Source organism: Lagenorhynchus albirostris, chromosome 3, assembly GCF_949774975.1.
Source record: "Lagenorhynchus albirostris chromosome 3, mLagAlb1.1, whole genome shotgun sequence".
In the NCBI taxonomy this organism is placed as follows: Eukaryota; Metazoa; Chordata; class Mammalia; order Artiodactyla; family Delphinidae; genus Lagenorhynchus; species Lagenorhynchus albirostris.
In genome coordinates, this window is record NC_083097.1 from 136844236 (window position 1) to 136862582 (window position 18347).

An 18347-nucleotide genomic window follows, 5' to 3' on the forward strand; every position below is an offset into this window, starting at 1 on the left:
TGCTTTCTGCAAGCCTCAGATTGCTAATTTGTAAAATGCTGATAATAATTGTATCTACCTTCCAGGGCTACTGAAGAGATTAAATGAGCACCCAATAGCACCCAATAAATACGAGCTACTTCAGTTACTGTCAAGAGTATCCTGGGGCACCTTTGCAAAGGCAGTGAGTGGGAGGTAGGTGGAGGAGCTCCACGGCATCCCATTAGATGGTCAGCTCCATGAGAACCAGCACCGTGTCTTGCTCCCTCGTTGCTCTATCCCCAGTGCTTGTAACATAGAAAGCACCCAATAAATATCTGAAGAATTAATGAGGCAGATGGACCTAAGTTTAAATCCCAGTTCTGCAACTTTCAGTCTTGGACAGGTTTTTTTACCTTCTCTGCTTCTGAGTTTGCACATTTATGAAATGAGGAGAAACGATCTTGCAGGGACAGCCAGCTGGTACTGTGTGTTTATTATGCACCAGGCACTGGGCTAAGTACTTTCCATGGGCTGCCTTGTTTGATCTTTCCAACAGCCCTTTCGAGGTAAGTGTGGTTACTGGTGTTTTTCATTTGTTTGTCTATTTGCTTTCACAGATGGTGTAACCGATGTTCAGAGTGGTCAAGAAATGTGCTGAGTGACACAGCTACTGAGTGACGGAGATGGGGGCCCAAACCACTTAGGCTGATGCCAGGTCCTGTACTGTCCATCACAATGCTCCATGTCTCGTATAGACTCCAGGATAAAATAGGGACTCAAATGCAGCTGCTGCTGCTTTTTTTTTTTTTTTTTTTTTTTTTTGCAGTACGCAGGCCTCTCACTGTTGTGGCCTCTCCCGTTGCGGAGCGCACGCTCCGGACGCGCAGGCTCAGCGGCCATGGCTCACGGGCACAGCCGCTCCGCGGCATGTGGGATCCTCCCAGACCAGGGCACGAACCCGTATCCCCTGCATCGGCAGGCGGACTCTCAACCACTGCGCCACCAGGGAAGCCCTGCTCTTGTTACTATTAAGGATTTTCCCTCCGTGACACTTGGTGGAAGGGAAGGATACAGTCAGCCTAGTCATCTGTATCCTTATAACAATTTGTCCACACGTGAAAATTCTTGCTCCGTCAGAACGCTGAGGCTGAGATATCAGTGTGTGTGTCTGTCACCCGGGCCAGAATACTGATTTGAAAATCAATGCAAACATGTGTCTTCAGAAGGCATTTCAGTTGGGCGACTGTGAATAATTCCCATATGCAGCTGGCGAGGAGGGCAAGAGAAAGGGGAAGATTCCCACAGCTGGTGAATTCTGAGTGATCTGGCAAGATGGGGGTCAAACAAAATAAAGGCAGGTGCCTGAGCCTGACTTCTCGCCCCATATGTGATGGCAAATCACAAAGCTGGGGAAAGCCTGAGATGGATGACCTCAGAGGTCATCTAGACTTGCTAAGGAAAGAGGACCAGAGAGGCAGAAAGGATTAGAGCTACAGCAGCGAAGGTGACAAAGGGTCGCTGATGAAGGGTCTGCTTGAACAACCCCTAAAGTGGGTATCTATGGTTTGTGCCTGGCTAGTATCCAATCCATTTTTTGGTGACAGTATTTCCCGGGGGAGTTCATCAACAAGGCATGACCACCAGTTTGACCTGTGAACTGGCCCCGAGCAATCAGACGCTCGTTACCCCTACCCCTGTCCTTGGAATGTGTGTTGTTCTTGCCTTCCTCCTGATAGAAGCTGTCCAAGGACACAGCCTTGAGATAATAATGTGCTGCTGAGATCATTTGGACTGTGCATGTACTTGAACCCAGATAAGGCCTCTATACAAACTCTTCAGATCTGGCAGGTGGGTGAGGAAATCCATTTGTTTTGTGACCACCCAAGCAAACCTCATAAGTAAATTCCCTTGCTTATTTAAACAGCCACCTACAGATCTGGAGTCATCTGCCATTTTCTTCAATTTCTCCCTGCCCTCCACGTATAGGGTTGTGACCCAGCAGTAGCTTGACTTGGGCAACCACCCACGCAGTCCAAGTGCACTGACCTCAGAACTGGTGCTCTCCTACCACACCGTCCTGCCACTGGGCAAGGCCACTCATATCTCCCTGGATAAATCCTGTAAGCTAGTCTGGAGCAGAGTTCTTATACTTGTTTCCCAGGACTGCATTGGGAAATCCAGAGATGGAAGGTGGAGCCTTAGTTTCTCTACTCTTCCAGGAAAGCCACATAAGACTTTTCTCTAAGCAGCACTGTGGGCTTATTCACTAAGGCACTAAGTACTGGAGCAAGGGGAGGACTGCAATTCAGAGAAATACATTGGAAGAATCTGGAAGGTGGTTATATGTTCCTGATATCCAACCTGGCTCAAACAATGACTTCATGGTTTTTAAGTGGTCAGAAAAAGCTATTAGACAGCAACATTAAAAGCCAAACGCTTTCCAAAGCAATTCTCTAAACACTGTATCTATCACAGCTTTGTTTATAAGAGCAAAAGATTGGAACCAACCTAAGTATCCATCTATAGGAGACTGATTACATAAATTTTGATTCATTCATACTACAAAATGTTACGTGCCCATTAAGAAGAATAAGAAAGCATTGTGTGCACTAATATAACACCATCTCCAAGAAACAATAAGTGAAAAAACACCAAGGTGTAGATCAGCGCGTATACTGTGAGGGTTACAAAAAAAACAAGGTGCATCCGTATTTGAATAGATAGAGACGCTTACTGGAAGGATGCACTCACACAAAGTGATTATTTAAGGAGAGGAGAGCAGAGAAGTTGAGTGAAGGCTCTGCAGAAACCTTAATTTTTGCTCAATATCCAAAATGCATTAAACATGTTTTTTACTGTGTGCATGAATTTAAAATAAACATAATTTGTATGCAATAATAAATAGGTCTTTATAAAATTTAGAGGCTCACTTGGAAACTGCATCTGAATTTTTCTCTATCCTTCAAACTTGATTAGGAGGCAGATTTAAAGGCATTTATTTTCTCCCCTGCAGTGAAGCCCCAGGGCTCCGAGGCTGGGAGAAGGCTGCTCCAATCCTGCAATATCCTTCCTTAAGTGACTTGATGACACGAAGTGAGAGGAAGCAGTTGTTCAAACTCCTCATTCACTATTCTCCATAACACTCATCATGGCTAGAGGAGGAGGCTGACAGCCAGTTTCTCCCTGTTTTTGCTGGTTGAGCAGCAGAAGCTTTCAACTGTATCTCCAGTCAGCCCACTGGATGTCCATTAGGGAGCCAGGGATCACAGGATGCTGCAGCCGGAAGGGGGTTAGCTCGGTAGTCTCCAACACGGGAGAGACCCCAGGGGAAGGCAAGACAACCCACTGTAGTGTGGATAAAAGAATTTCTATTCATAATCACTTTCTGAAGTAAGCTTAACTCATATTTACTTACAGATTAAGATGCACTTTATAAACACATACGCATATAGTGAAGGTGTATTCTGAAAGTGTTTGCTAACAGAGGTTCACGGTCAAAATATTTTGAGACCACTCTGTAGTGTAATTCTAGAGATAGCAAAGGGCACAGTGACAAGAACATCAGTTTTAAAGCCAATGGACCTTGGTCAAAATCCCAGCTCTGTCCGTTATTAGCTATGTCCTCTGAATAAATGCCTTTCTATGCCTGCTTCCTCACTTGTAAAAATGGGATAATAATAGTACCTATCTTAAGAGGTCATGGTGAATATTAAATGCAATAAACTATGTATGGCAGCCTGATTGTAGGGTGGCTCTGAATGATTCCCACCTTCTAGTATTCATGCCCTGTGTAATCCCCTTCCCTTGAGTGGACATAATGACTTACATTTAATGAATACAATAGGCAAAGGTGATTGGACAACACTTCCATAACTAGGTGCAAAAGACTGTGACTTCCCTCTTGCTGTCATCCTCTCTCACTCTTCTTGCATCTTTGCCCTGTGGAGTGGGCAATCTGTCAAGGAACTGCGGGCAGTCTCTGGACAATGGCTGGTGAGGAACTGAGACCCTAGTGCAACAGTTCTCAAAGAACGCAATGCTACCACGTGAGCTGGTCAGTGGATCCTTCCCCATTCAAGCCTTTGAGTAAGACTGCAGCTCAGGCCGATACCTTTATTGTGTCCCTGTGGGAAACCCTGAGACAGAGAACCCAGGAAATCTGCTCAAAGACTCCTGATGCAGAAACTGTGAGATAATAAACATTATTCTTTTAAGCAATTACATTTTGGGGTAATTTTTTACTTAGCAGTAGATAACTAAGACAGCATGTGAGTAGCTTGACAATGTATGACATACAAAGATTTAGTAAATTTTGGTAGGGAACATTATATGGCTGATGTATGGCTTTATCCCACACCCACAGCAGACATCACAAAATATTTTTTCCTGGTGACCCCAGATATAGCCTCAGAATCCTTCTTAACACAGATCTCCAGGAAGCTATCAATTGCTCAGATGAAACTTTTGGCCAACTCTGATCTGATTAATACTTCTTACCTCTTTATGCTTCCTCTTATGTAATATTCCTTTAATGGAAACCCAAGTCTTTCTTTCATCATGAGAGAGATGACTAAAAATTATCAGAACGACTCTATGAACATACATAAAATATAAAATGGCTGGCATCATATGTTGTCCCAAGAATAGATTTTTCCTGAGGGAAGGGTTGAAGAGAAGCTGACAGTGCCTGAAATCTTAAAAGAACAGAGGAGTTAAGCTCAGAAGGAGGACCTAGGAGCACCAAAGTTCACCTTATCCTATCTCTCATTTTTGCCATGATTTGGTCTTATTGTAGGGCTGCCATTTTGAAAAAACGAGAGAATAGAGGGCAAATTGTTTTGAAAAATAATGAAATGCTCTGAGGAGTAAATAATTGTTTTTAAATATAGAAAGTGTCCTTCAAATGATTATGAAAGTTTGTTTTTCTGCCTCACTTGATAATAGTATGAGCTATGGAAATAATGCACTTTTAATAATAATACTCTACTTCACATGTGCTTCATTTTGTGGGTTAAAACACATTCATTTTGTGGGAGAAGGTATCAGGGAGAATGACTACAAAAAATTGTCTTTTAGATCTGTTATGTGCACACCAAAGTACATGAGGGTCTTGAGAAAATGTATATTATTACTCACTAGGTCTGGGGTGGAACCTGGGATTCTGCATTTCTAAGAAGTGACCAGGTGATGCTAATTCTGTTGGTCTCCAAACTTCACTGTGAACAGCCAAAGAGCAATCTCTCTTCTTCCTTGGAGATAGTTGAAGGATTTCTAGACATGGTTTTCCATTAAAGGAATATTATACATGAGGAATAATGAAGAGATAAGAAGTATTGACAAGATCAGAGTTGCCCAATATGTTTCATCTGAGCAACTGATAGTTTCCTGGAGAACTGATTTTGATACTCTAAGCCCAGGAGCCAATGGAGTTGTCAGTTGGCGATGGGTGTAGGGTGTCTCTGTTCAGCTAGCTCTTTTGCTGGGCACACAGACATTAAGTGACTTAGGGAACAGGAAAACCACCCTTGCTGCTCTGGGAAGGATGACAGAAATTCAAGAAACTTAGATAAAGCCTTGAATGACATGAAACATTTTTGAAAATAGAAAAAGCAAATAAATATCATTTATGGAAAGAGAAAAAAATCTCATCTTTCTTGTGTGTTTTGGAGCAAATCAAACTGGTACAACATTACAGAACCCGTTCATTTTGCAATGGGATAGAATTTCATATAAAGTCACATCTCTAAGTCCATCATTTCTTTGGTTTTCATAAACTCACCGAACGACATCTTGTTTAGGAAAAGAAAGGTAAAAATAAATCAAATGCCGGTCGTAAAAACAGGTTGACCCCTGAGGTCATTTAGTACAAGCTGCCCCTTATACAGTACTTCCTGAGGCAGAATTGTCTTTTGCCCTAAGATCCTGGAGTACAACCTGGAGCTGTATAGTGTTTCCATTGTTTTGGGACGTAGATTATAATAAACAAGTGATAGTAAGAGCTGGGTGAGATGATTAAGAAGAGCATAGATTCTCTAGACACTTCACTCTTTAGGAACTTCCTTCTTTCCATCATGAAGTATTTTCTATATAATTTTTTTCACTCTTTCACCCCAAAATTACATCCACACAGCAATGTAAATATGTTGGGTATTTGGTATGTATTTGTAGACAACAAAAGAAAACCAGACCTGGCTCCTACCCATAGGGAGTTTACAGTCTATACAAAGGACAGACAGACCATTACTCAAGTAAACACAAAAATAAATATAATCGCCTATAATAACAGTAATTCCCTTACTGTTCTGTAGTAGGACAAGATAAAAATGTGGCGTTTAGCAAAGTTCACATTTGATGCAGTTTGCCCCCATTTTCTTCTTCCTGTCATTTAACCTCTCCCTCATGCAGGAACCCAAAGCACAGGCATATCCAGAGCCCCCCAAGGGCCCACGCTCTGCTGGCATATGGCTGTGTCGAGATTCTAGTCTTTTATGGCTCTGCCCTTACAAAGCCGTGGGTCTCTCACTGACCCAGTGATCACCCTTCTAGAATCTTGACCAAAGACATAACCATAAGTGTGGAGAAAAATCTCTGTGCACATGAATATTTGGTATAGTTTAAAACAGTAAAAATAGTAACTAGTAATGACAGATATCTTTTAATTGAGGATTGAGTAAATAACTTACCTTTTATTCCTGAAATGCAATATTAATCAACGGTAAAAAATGATGTATATACACACATACACGATGCAATGGAAAGATGTCTATAATGTATTGTTGAGCTTAAAAAGCAGGTCATAGAATAGCTTGTATAAAAGTAACTCATTTATGTAACATTGTGTGTATGCGTGTTGTGTGTGTAAATGTAATACTCATCTCCATTACCTATAAATATACACACATATATATATATATATATAATTTTTACTATAGGTCCAGGGGCACTTTTCTCTATGCATAAACACATTGGTATCCTGTGTCTCAGTCATCACTGGTGCTAAGGGATAAACTTAAATTGAGGTGTATACGAATAGCTTAATATTCCGTCTTGGCCAGGTAGCATATTTGTATTGCAGCTGAGAACTTCAAGGCCCAAGACAGGGACTGGTGTGGACATTGTAGGCAGATCAATAAGAGAGTTGGGGGCAAGAAAGTCTTTCTGCACCTCTTCAATCATTTCCCGTAAATATTAAAATTTAAGACCACACACAGCTCACAGGTGACTCAAAACCCAATGAAGACATCTGAGGGAACGTTATCTTCCTGTGGCTGCACAGAGCAATTGCCTAGACATGAATGATGGTAGTCAATGCACAGAATAATGCATTTGAGAGCCAATTTAATAGGATGAACTCCTACTGGTAATTTTCAGGCATCAACTCAAATTCTTTAGCTAAAAAAAATTGGGTTTTAGCTTTATTTTTTCTGTTGAGTTCTTTTAGGCAGGTGGAAGGTTTTATTAAGCACACAGTATCTATAGAGTTGTGCACGCCTCTGTGAGATCCCAGACAAATTAAAAAGTCAAGTTAGCAATGCATATTTAATACTGCTTTGTAGTTTTTTTTTTTTTTAAGTTGGCAGCGATGTTTACTCTTTGAGGGGGAGTTTATAATTATGCAAATTGGAGAAACAGTCTGCATATGATACAATGATAATGCCTTGGGTTTTATATCCAGAGTCAAAAGTATTCCTAAATATTTCTTCAATTTTATGCACGACTTGGGGGAAGGTTTGCCAAGGCTGGGGGCCTGCTTTTTCTTCAGTGATGGAGTATATGATGCCTTGGAACTTAGGTACCTGTACCAGTTTTCATCTGAAATGTGCGCAGTATCACCTTATAGCCTTTACAATAAACATTCATCCTTCCTTTCTCCTTTTAAACAAGACTTCAATTTTGTTCAGATATTCACTTTCCTCTATGTGACCACGCGCTTCAGAGGATGTGGATCCCATCCCTAGCCCCAAGAAGAGATTAATGATTGGTCTAAGCCAGGCATGGTGGTCACATCTTGCTTTGCCAGGGATTGATTTAAGCAAGGATATGTGACACAGTTCTGGCCAATGAATGTGAGTGAAAGCCTGCTGGAGGACTTCTGGAAAAGCTGATAAAAAAAATAAATGAAGGAAACAAAAAGGACCTTGCTGTGATTTATGTCATAGAGTGTTCTGCCTATGTTTTCCTCTAAGAGTTTGATAGTTTCTGGCCTTACATTTAGGTCTTTAATCCATTTTGAGCTTATTTTTGTGTATGGTGTTAGGGAGTGATCTAATCTCATACTTTTACATGTAGCTGTCCAGTTTTCCCAGCACCACTTATTGAATAGGCTGTCCTTTCTCCACTGTACATTTCTGCCTCCTTTGTCAAAGATAAGGTGACCATATGTGCGTGGGTTTATCTCTGGGCTTTCTATCCTGTTCCATTGATCTATCTTTCTGTTTTTGTGCCAGTACCATACCGTCTTGATAACTGTAGCTTTGTTGTATAGTCTGAAGTCTGGGAGCCTGATTCCTCCAGTTCCTTCTTTCGTTCTCAAGATTGCTTTGGCTATTAGGGGTCTTTTGTGTTTCCATACAAATTGTGAAATTTTTTGTTCTAGTTCTGTGAAAAATGCCAGTGGTAGTTTGATAGGGATTGCATTGAGGAAACAGTCCACTGAAGATGTTAGAACCCAGATCATGGTGACATTTTTGAACTGTTCAATTAACCAACTATGGACCTATCCTACTTTATTTTTTTCCTATCCTACTTTAGGACGTCTTGTTATGATAGCTAATAATCTTTTTCTTATTACTTAAGCCATCTTGAGTCTGTGTTTCCTGTTACTTGTAGCCAAGAATATATCTTAAGTGATCTGCACCTTGAGAGTTCCTATGTTGCTCTGGGGAACATATATATAATAGAGAAAAGTTAAGCCATATACCTGGCATCTGATTTACTAATGAGGCCAGTGGATATTTGTTTAAACTGGTTGGAGGAAGGAACGGTAGTTTAATAAATCTCATCTTGGTACCAGAAAGGAGTTCATATTCTATAACAAACAAATAGGAAAAACTACTCACTATTCACACTCCTGCTTTCACTGAAACAAGTATCACCGGTCCTGATCCTCCCGTCAAAGCAAGCCTGCAAGATGCAGGAGAGAAAATCAATATAAAACACACAATCTCATTTTGGCATCATCCGGTCATCAAGTATTTTGCCCTTCTCTCTCCTACGGGATGACTCCAGCTTTAAACTTCATGGATCAGGCTGGACATTTTCCCAGGAAGTTGTTTCAGGAGGAACAGTTTATTCCTACCGGAGAGGAATAAACTGTTATCCTCCGGGTGCACGTCCTGTCTCCATAAACTCTAGTTAAATGCCTAATTGCTCTGAGAAATGCGTATTGGTCCAGCCACCCAGTGCATTCCATCTTCTATGCCACATTCACTGGTTCAGGGGTGGGCATAGGCCCCAATTCAGGCCAATTCATGTCAGTCCTGACACTTGTGTTGAAAATGTAGGGGAAGAGAAGCTCTCTTTCTATTGCACTTAGGATGGTGAGGATGCACACGTGAAGCTGCTGGCAGCCAACGTGGGAAATCACAGCTGCAGTTTTGAGTAAGAGGTACCAAGCCTTGATGTTATTTGGGCACTAGCATCTAGCTAGGATCGAAATGCTTGAACTTTCCAGTTGCGTGAACCAATACATAATCCTTTTTTGCTTAAGCCAGTTGGGTTTTCTGTCTCTTCCAATCGAAAATCCTCACTAAAACAGAGAAGGAGGGCAGGTATCCTAAATCTCCCTTTACAAGGTATGAAATGGAGGCTCAGAGAAAGGTTAGGGTGGGAGGTCCAAGACCTCCGCTCAAGGGCTCCTGCCATGCTAGTCTGCCGCCTACTCATTCAGCGATTCATTGCAGCAAAGTGGAAGGGATCAACACACCCACTGCTAGCTTAACTGACTTCAAATATTTCTGGTTTAGAGAAAATGAAGGAGTCTTCCACTGGATTACCAAGGGAGATTATCTACATGACTTTCGCAAAGGAAAGATTGTTACACGTGTGCACACACACCCACACCTACACTACAAAAGGCCACAGTAGGTGCCTTAGATTTGCACAGAAGATCATCTCCCCCCAAGGATCTGCCCAGGCTGCAGGGTGGCTCTGGTGGAAGCCCTCTTTCCCCAGGTGACAGCTGCCCTAAGTCTACGGATCTTCTCTGCTGCCTGTCTCGTCGTCCTGACCCTGTCATCTCCGTGCCCTGTGACTGGACTGATCACAAGCAAACTCTCCACCCAGTTGACTGACTTGCCCAGTGACTGGTCCACTTACAGTGAGTCACTAAACAGAGGTCACAAAGGAAGGCCACAACCCAAATCCTGCTCCTTTCTGTGTTCTAACTTTTCTTTTTAAATTGAGCTACATTTAAAGATTGAAAAATTTTACATAACAACTTAGATTTTATGCTTCACTTGAAAAAAATCAAGAGGACTGTCAACACTACATGTACCCCCACACAGTGACATGGACTGAATCCAAGTGCCTGAGTCCTTTAGACATATTTTCTTTCTTCACTGTATTATCCGTCTGGCTTTTTTCTTTTATTTTCTCTTTTTTTACTCATTTCTGCCACCTGCCTGGCTGCTATGAACTCATGCATTTTCAACCCCTGTCTTGACTTTCCTACACCTATTGGCACTAACCCAACTGAGATGCCACCTTGCCCTCCAGTGGCTGTGTCTGGAAGTAGCCTGTTTCTAGCCAGGTTCCCACCCTAGGCTCCAGTCTCTCCAGGAACAAAAGCACAGTGGCAGCAGTGTGTGATTTTATTTTGTTTCCTTGGATTTTTATGTATCCTTGGATTTGGACCTTCCAAATCCTCTGCCAAAAATAGGAGTCATTTATTTAAATCAGAAAAAAAGATTTATAAATACTCTTGTAAAACGAAGCTGCCCTGTGTCTTGTAGGGGACAGGGATTTAAGGGAGGCTGTGTGGTGTAATCAGCTAGGCACCCGATGAGAAGTCTGAAGATTTTGTCATTCTGTGACCTTCTGTGAATGATTTCCTTCTCTCTACCTCAGTTTCTTCATCTATCAATAAAGGAAGTTGAGCTAGATCAGAAGTTTTAAGCTGGTGGCCCACAAGCCGTATCAAGCCAATAGATGGTATTTTCTTCTTTTATTAATTATATGCCAACAGCTAAAAAGAAGAATATCTCAAGTAAGAATCCACATAATGCAGGTGACAGACTTCTCAGAACTATCTAGCAATGATCAACAACGGGCCAGCATCCCTGAATGACCACGATGGTTAGATGGGGGCTCTGAGCTCACCCCAATCCTCACCTACTTCCCAGTGGGCATACACACACACACCCTCACCCCCTGATCTGTTCGTTTATGTCCCTGTCTGCCCTCATAGGCATTTGCTCTTGCCACCTTTCATTGAGATGACCTCTCGGGACCTATCAGCCCCAATTCTGTGAGTGGAGATTAGTGATCTAAGAGTTAGAGATGACTCAGAGAAAAGAAAAAATGTTCTGAGCAGACACCATGCTGCAGCATTCCAGCAAACCTTAATGGGTCACCTCCTCCCACTTGGCCCAGAGTTGAAACAGCAAGACGCCCAAGCCTTTGTCGTCCCACTACATGGTTAATCCTGAAAGGGCAACAGCCGGGTTTTGAAAGTAGCAGAAATATTCTTCCGTTGGGGTTGCTGGCTGATTCTCTAAGTAATTTGCAATTCAAGTGCCTCTTTGTTTTGTATGAAAATTTGCTGCTATTTGGAAAGTGGGGAAGAGCTAAATTGCATCCTGCTGGTTTTACTTTGACTATATCAAAAAAGAAACTGTTAATCTGGTTCCATAATTAACTTTCCTGTTCTAAAACGGCCCTGGGATAGAGTTCAGAGAGTGGCTGTCAACTCCCTGCTTCTCTTCTCCACAATGTCTTTCAACAGGACACCCTGAAAGAAGAATGAATCCAGGTGGGCATTGGTCTTGATTTTCACTTTTTTTTCTTTCCTTTTATCCCCATCCAACCAACATTTAGTGAGCCCTTACTGTAGGTAAGGCACTGGGCTGACCTGGCTGAGTATGAAGATACATAAATTCCTGTGGAGCTGCCAGCTGTAAGTTAATTTTCCTTCCATCCATCCATCCATCCATCCATCCATCCATCCATCCATCCATCCATCTATCCATCCAAGTGTTTTAGGTTTCTATGTTATATGCCAGACATTGTGCACAACATGCTAGAGAGACAAGATAATTGATACAAGCAAAGGTATGTAGGCTGGAGATTAAGTTTGACGATCAAGGGGAGACCACTTTGGTCTGAGCAGAGGGCTCAGACTAACATTAAGAACTAATACTCATTGACTACTGAGAACTATACTATGTGGTTTTTATCTATGACCTCAATGAGACCTCACAAAGTAGTAATTTTTTCGTTACATGCTACAGACAGGAAACAGACTCAGGTAAATTCCCAGGGAACACACTGGTGGGATAAAGAGCAGAGGTGGGACCAGGATCCATGTGTGACTTCAGAGCATAAGCTTTTAAGTACGAAACTGCACTGCCCAGTGGGAAAATGACTAAAGATGGACTTGGATTCCCATCAATTACTTATTCAAGTGATCAGTAACGCATTAATTCACTGATTCATGGAAATACATATTTGTTAGTACTCTGTGCAGAAGAGTACTCTGAAAGCTGGGACTAAAGAAAGCATGACAGACAAGGTCCTTGTCCTCCTGGAGTTTACATTCCAGTGACCTCACACTGAAGTTCTCCAAATTGCACAAGGCAGAAAGTACAAAGATCAAGCCATAATGGTTCTTTAAGGAGAACACTACCAATCAGGTGACCTTTCCCCAGCTCCACTTAGATAATTTGGATGTTACCCCATCTCCACATTTTCTCTGAGGGGCATTTGTTCCCTCTTTTCTTTTCTCGCCTTAGGTTTGTTACAACCATTTTCCAATCGTATCCTCAAATCTAACCTGAAAGAATCTGTAAAGAACTTGCTCTTTGCAACTCGCTGAACAGACCTAAATTCTTTCCCACAGTCGCTCGGGCTCTTTCAGGTTCTGGCTTTGAGGAAAGGTAGACACAGACCTAGTTTTACTCCTGGTCCCAACCCCACACCTACCTGAGAAAACTCCCAGCATTCACCAAATTTGGCCTGTAACCTGGCCCTACCAACATGGATGTTTGTATCAAGTTAATGTATCATCCCAAATTTTTCTTGAGATCAGGCAGAGACACTGCATTATTCCTGAGAATTAGAGGAGGACGGGACTCCTGACTGTGTCAAGGCTATAATGGACCTCAAGCATCCAGGACAAATTGCCCCTTGGGTCATTATACCAGTAAATGAGGAGGACAGCTGAAACAAGATCTCAAATGGACAGGAGAAGGAGGGTGCTGAGGTAACTTCATATTCTCTGAATGTGGTAGATAGAATAATACCCTCCTAAAGATGTTCATGCCCTAATCCCTGGAATCTATGAATATATTACATTACATGGCAAAAGGAACTTTGCAGATGGAATTAAGGTTACAGACCTTAAGATAGAGAGACTATCCTGGATCATCTGGGTGGGCCCAATGTAATCACATGGATCTGTAAAGGTAGAAAAGGAAGGCAAAAGGGTTGACCAGAGATATGCAACGACGCAAGGAGAGGTAGATGAGATTTGAAATGTAGAGACTTGATCCACTCTTGCTGATGGATGGTGGGCCATGAGCCAAGGAATGTGGGCAGCCTCTAAAAGCTGGGCATAGTCCTTAGCTGAAAGCTAGCAAAGAAATGGGGGTCCTCAGTCCTACAACTGCAAGAACTCAATTCAGCCAACAACCTGAATTAGAAAGATGGATTTTCCCTTACAATCTCCAGAAAGGAATACAGCTCTGCTGTCACATTGAATTTATCCTAGTGAGACCCATGTTGAACTTCTGACTTATAGAACTGCAAGATAAATATAGCTCTGTTGCTTTACATCTCTAAGTTTGTGGTAATGTGTTATGGTAGTAAAAGGAAACTAATAAGCTGACTTTTGGTTTAACCGCCCATCCGTTGTTAGGTTTAATATAGCACCAGGTGGGGTTTGAAAGCTAGTTAGGACTTGGTGTGCCTGAATGTAGCATACAACCCCAAATAACAATGGCTTAAACACCTAAAGTCTTATTTTTTGCTTTAAAGAAGTCTGGGGGTAGGCAGCCCAGGGCTTCCCACTAAGGTGCTTCTATAGAGTCATCAGAAAAGTGGGCAGATTCCAACTTTCTGTTCTGCTATTACCAGGGTTGGTTCTCATTCTTCTGATGCGACCTGACTACCAGAGCTCTAGCCGTCACATCTGGATTCCAGGCGGCAGGCTGGAGGAAGTGTGAAGGAAAGCTATGTCTTTGAGAACACTTTTCAGTAGTCGCATACAATGCTCCACTCATATATCCTTGGTCAAAACTTGGTCACATGATCACATATAACTCTAAAGAAGTGTGAGGCAGACAATATGCTCAACTAAAAGTTAGAATTGTCATTAAGGAGACAGGAGAGAATGGATTTGGAGTGAGAAACAATAATATCTGTCTTCATTTTTTTTTTTTTTTTTGGTGATTGGTGGATGGTTCTCAAAAGGCTCCAGCTACGCAAATGACTCTGGCTGGGATGCCAGCTCTTCCCTCCACACTGACTATAGGCCCTTCTTTCCCTCTTCTCAGTCCTGTTTCCTAACTTTAATTTCCAGTCTGCAATACTCTTATCCAATCTTAAAAGTCCATTTCAAATGTTACCTTCTCTAAGAATTTTTCCTAAGTTCCACTCAGATGGAAATAATTGTCACACTCCACGTAATGTGAGAGTTATTGCTATAGAGAGTCTCTTGCCTTCGGAATGAAGGCCATCGTCTTATTCACAGTTGAAAGTCTCAAACACAGCATGAACTCAATATACACACGACACAGCAGAGACTGCTAGCTTGTCCTCCAGGATCCATAGTCCTCTTTTCCTATTAGAAATAGCCACCCTCCCTGGCCCTAAGTGTTGTCTGTGTACATTGTCGTCCAACTAGATAGTTCAGTGCTGTGTCTCCCTTGGGGTTATGTGTGACCATGTGACTACGTCAGGACCAATGGAGTACGAATTGGAGTGATATTTGCAGATTCTGGGTCATCTCCATAAAGATAAATCTACTTGCCAGGACTCTTCCTCCTACCCTCTTCGTGTTGGCTGGAAAACAGTACAGCAGTTTCCTTGGAACCAGAGATGGAAGCCACGTGTGGAGGATGGCAGAACCAAACGGCCAGCCTGTGACTCACAGTGACCACGTGGAGCTGCCTACCTGCCCTAGCCTGCTCGCCTACTTTTAAGCTGGGAGGGATACACAAACTTGCTCTTCTAAGCTGCTGTATTTGGTTTTCATGACAGCAGTTTATCTGTGCATTAGCTCATTCCCATGATGAATAGAACTGGTCTCTCTCCCTATGGACAGAAGTCTGGCTTCCTTTCCACTTGTCTTGTAGCAGGAGGATGACACTTAGCATAAAATAATGAGACCTAAAGTACTGAACGTACTTATGCCAAGCCTTAAAAGCAGCCAGGTGTACTTGATAGGAGGTGTGAGCCCGGCTCTCTCATTCTGGTTAGCTAGGAGAACTAAGTGAATAGGTTCGAGCCTAGCATTTTATTATTTCTGCTGGAGTCGCTCTGGAAAATATCTTTAATCAGAAGTCTGTCCAGAGGTTCCTAAATAATGTTTTGCACTGACATTCACTGCTGATTCATTCTTCTCAAACCCATCATTTTAGAAAATTGTCTTTTGCTGCCTAAGTGTTTCTTGCCATTTGAAGAAATGTACAAAGTCCCATTTTTCGCCATACCCCTTTAAGAGCCTATTTAGACAATTCCGCTGAGCCTTCATTTTCTAGCTGACTATTAACAACAAACTGCCTTATATTTGTACGTTGTTTAAAACTTTTTGAAACACTTTCACAATAATAATAGCATTTAATCATCAGGGAAGCCTGGTACGTTATGTAGCCTAAGTATTAGTATTCCCACTCCCTAGATCAACAGTCCTCAACAATGGTGTGGTATAAAAGTAATATTTAGTTATCCATTGCGAAGTTTGTTATAATGAACATCATGGTTTTTTTTTTTCAAATAATAAAATGTCATTCTTTTAAAGTCACCATGTAAACACAATAGACAGTTTTGAGGAGTTAATGTGTCCTAGGAACAGTCTTCAGCATGGGGAACATAGTGGTGAGCAAAACAGACAATACCCCTGTTCCTGAGAATCTGATGGGCAGTTGATGAGTCAAGATGGTGAACGTCTATTGTCTCATGTATATTGCATCATCCCCCTCCTCTGGCCAACTGTTCCCCTGCTGCTCTAACCATGTGATTCTTTTTTTTAAAAATTTTTATTGGGGAACCATGTGATTCTGATGGGGTTGTTGACCATAGAAGGAGGCAACAGATCCAGGCCTGCATTTCTGATTACTGTGTTCCTTTGGCCACAGTGATTGGTTCAAGAGAAGTCACATGATCCAAACCTAAGCCAATCGAAGTCTTTTCTGGGATTTACAATTTAGGAAACAAGAAGAGAGAGAGGCTTTTCTTTGATTTGTCATTACTGGGCTGGGATGATGTAATCTTGGAGCCAACTTTGGCAGTATTTTTTGCCACATGGAGGACACCTCTTGCCAGAGGTAGAACCAAGAACAATAGGTGATGGGGAAGTGGAGAGGCAGGCATTGAGGGAGAGGCAGTCACAACAACTTGGAAGGAGACTGATTCATTGGAACAGATACTAAAACAATGACTAGTAGGTGCTCATTACTTGTTTTTGAAATGGCAAATGGAAAAGAGAGGTGAACGTTACTTTTGAGCCCCTTTGTCTGGACGTTCCTATCACCTAGTACAGTGTATTGAGTAGAAAAGATACACAGGACATATTTCTTAAATGAATGAATGAATGAATAAATGAATGAATGGCACTATATTGACTATGACTTTGGCTAAGAGGAAAGGCATTTAAGATTGAAAAATTTCCCACCATCTTATTTTATCATAATGTTCATCCATTTTCTCAAAGTATTGTGAAGCAGAGGACTTAGAAAGAAAAAGAGCTTAGATATCAGGCAGGCCTAGCTTTGATTTCTGGCTTCAGCAGCAACCAGCTGTGTGATGTTGAAAAATAATGACTACCCCCTCATAGGGGTTTTTGATGAGGATATAATGAGGTAAGAGTAAAGCTTTAATAAGAGCAGCTGATAGGAGGGATAAATTGGGAGATTGGGATTGACATATACACACTATTATATATAAAATAGATAATAATAAGGACCTACTGTAAAGCACAGGGAACTCTACTCAGTACTCTGTAATGACCTACATAGGAAAATAATCTTAAAAAGAGTAGATATATGTATATGTATAACTGATTCACTTTGCTGTACACCTGAAACTAATACAACATTGTAAATCAACTATACTCTAATAAAAAGTTTTTTAAAAAGGATAAAAAAATAAATAAAATATAGTAATATTTTAAAAAAGAAATTACAAATAGAATACTAGGTTTCTAATTAAGTTCACTCAAAAGATAAATTTTAAATGCACTATGGAATTAAACACAAAAATAAAATCATTTACCAAAAAATGAGAAGCCACTGACATATAGTCAAAAGCTCTAATGCTACCTATACTCATTAAACCAGTTTTTATTGAGTGAGTGTCTTTATATGCCAGGACTGTCTTAGTCCTGGGGATACAGGAGGATGAGATAGATGGGGACCTTATCCTCAAGGAGATTCTGTTTGAGTGGAGGGAGGTGGTAACAAAATAAAAAACAAATAAATGATTAAGTCATTTGAGGAAGTAGTACAGGTCATGGATAATAAAGTAGGGATAGAGATGAACACAGCCTCTTCTAGACTGGGTGGTCAGAGAAGACTTCTAAGGGAAGATGACATGTGAGCTAAGATCTGCATCCAAAAAGGAGCCAGCCATATGAAGACAGAGGAAAGAGTGCTCCAGACAGAGGGAACAGCAAGAGCAAAGGCCCTGAGGTCAGAATGAGCCTAGTGTATTTAAGAAATTTAAAGAAGGCTGTGTGGTGGGCTATAAAGAATGATGGAGACCATGGTGGGAAAAGAGGTCAGGGAGGGGCCCTTAATTTCCCAGCCATTTAGACTGACTTGTACTATGGGGCAGGCTCTATGTTGGGAACCAGGGATATAAGCATGAAAAGGCAACAGCTCACTCAAGGAGTTCTCAATCTATCTAATCTTAACAAATATTAAGGGAGGTTTCAGATGAACTGAATTTTGTAGAGCCACCTTTTGACTATCTTATACCTGCTGGCATCTGTGTCTTTACCATTATAACTG

At 41.5% G+C, this 18347-nt stretch overlaps 1 long non-coding RNA gene across 1 annotated transcript in view; it reads right to left on the reverse strand.

Moving 5' to 3' along the window:
- The window catches only part of LOC132518561 (uncharacterized), a 57384-nt gene extending 43818 nt beyond the window's left edge, over positions 1-13566 (reverse strand). The window contains exons 1-2 of the long non-coding RNA XR_009539916.1: positions 13518-13566; positions 9021-9084 (exon numbers count right to left, since the gene is read on the reverse strand). This is a non-coding gene — a long non-coding RNA (uncharacterized LOC132518561). The remainder of the gene's footprint in view (positions 1-9020; positions 9085-13517) is intronic.
- Between the last annotated feature and the right edge of the window lie 4781 nt (positions 13567-18347).